Source organism: Myotis brandtii, unplaced genomic scaffold (assembly GCF_000412655.1).
Source record: "Myotis brandtii unplaced genomic scaffold, ASM41265v1 scaffold633, whole genome shotgun sequence".
NCBI lineage: Eukaryota > Metazoa > Chordata > Mammalia > Chiroptera > Vespertilionidae > Myotis > Myotis brandtii.
Window position 1 is genome coordinate 2,172,834 of NW_005370423.1, and position 1,791 is coordinate 2,174,624.

Consider the following 1,791-nt stretch of genomic DNA (forward strand, 5'->3'; position numbering starts at 1 on the left):
CCCCTGTTTAAAAAGTTTGAGGACCCCTGATGTAGGTGATAAATGAACCTTCTACTCACAGAGCCAAGGCCTCCAAAAACAGGGAGAAGGACCAGAGAGTCCTTGGGGAGAGCTCTGGAGACCGCGTGACAGACGCAGGCCTGTGAGACCGTCACTAAATCATTCATGCGTGCAGCGTGTACTCATCGCGTCCCTTCCCGTGGACCAGGGGGCCCAGTCCTGCCATAAACACTGAGAAGCAGGCGGTCTGGAGAGGGAGATGGGAATATCGATGACGAGGACACCGCATGGCCGAAGCCCTGGTAACACAAGTGCTCAGGAGGGAGCACTGCCCATCTCCGACCGGCCCCGGCAAGTTGATCAAGGAAAGCTTCACGGAAGAGGTGACACCCGAGAGGAGTCAGAAACGAGGGAGAAGAACTGGGCAGATAAAATACTGGGGTTGAGGGGCGAGGGCGAGCGAACAGGAGACAGTCATCCACAGAGGCGAGCAGAGGGGATGCCAACAGAGGCCGGAGGGTGAAGGTCTCACAGACCATGGAAAGGGGCTTGTGTGTGGCCCCGACTGGACTAGGTTGTTTTTTTGTTTTTAAATATATTTTTACTAGAGGCCCGATGCACGAAATTCGTGCAAGAATAGGCCTTCCTTCCCCCGGCTGCGGGCACCGGCTTCCCTCTGGCACCCAGAACCCGGGCTTTCCTCGCAGCCCCGGCTTCGTCCGGAAGGTCGCCCGGAAGGACGTCCAGTCTAATTAGCATATTATGCTTTTATTATTATAGATTGATTTCAGAGAGGAAGGGAGAGGGAGAGAGAGATAGAAACATCAATGATGAGAGAATCACTGATCGGCTGCCTCCTGCACGCCCCACACCGGATATCAAGCCCACAACCCAGGCATGTGCCCTGACCGGGAATGGAACCGTGATCTCCTGGTTCATAGGTCGACGCTCAATCACTGAGCCACGCCGGCTGGGCTGTTTCCCATGCATCTTAATTTTGGGTTCCGCCAAAAGCAAAACCTAAGCAAAGGACTTAGGTGCAGATCATTTACTTGAAATATGGTCCCAGGAGACAAGAGTTGAAGGAGCAGGGAGAATAAGGGGAGAAGAAAAGAAGCAAAAAAAAAAAAAAAAGTGATGGAGCTGGTCACTGGGCAAAGGGGCTCCATGGCACGGGACTGTCTCAGTCTTGTTCTTCCTGTGGAATGAGGTTGGGGCTACCTACAGGCTCTCACCCCAAAGGGAGGGTGGCCCAGGGAGTGTGGGGACAGCTCCCTGGACTCGGTGGTGGGCGGGGGGGGTGGGCTGTGCCTGCACCGGGGCTCACAGCTGGTCCCGCCTCCCAGAACACTGGGCAAAGGGGCTCCATGGCACGGGACTGTCTCAGTCTTGTTCTTCCTGTGGAATGAGGTTGGGGCTACCTACAGGCTCTCACCCCAAAGGGAGGGTGGCCCAGGGAGTGTGGGGACAGCTCCCTGGACTCGGTGGTGGGCGGGGGGGGTGGGCTGTGCCTGCACCGGGGCTCACAGCTGGTCCCGCCTCCCAGAACACCCGAGGTAGAGATGGTGCGGGCACGCAGTCACTGGAGGGAGAACTGTCAATCACTCCTGTGCGGAAACCAGCTGGGCCGGGGCTGCCTCTGATGTCCGGCTCCCGAGAAACGGTGGGTGTGTGGAAGCCAGAGGCGCTTGCACCCCAAGGAGTGCGGTGCTCTCCCCGCCCCCAGGCAGCGTGGTGGATGGAGGGTGGCGGGTGAAGAGGGCCCAGCCTGGCCTGAATGGCCCTCACCTC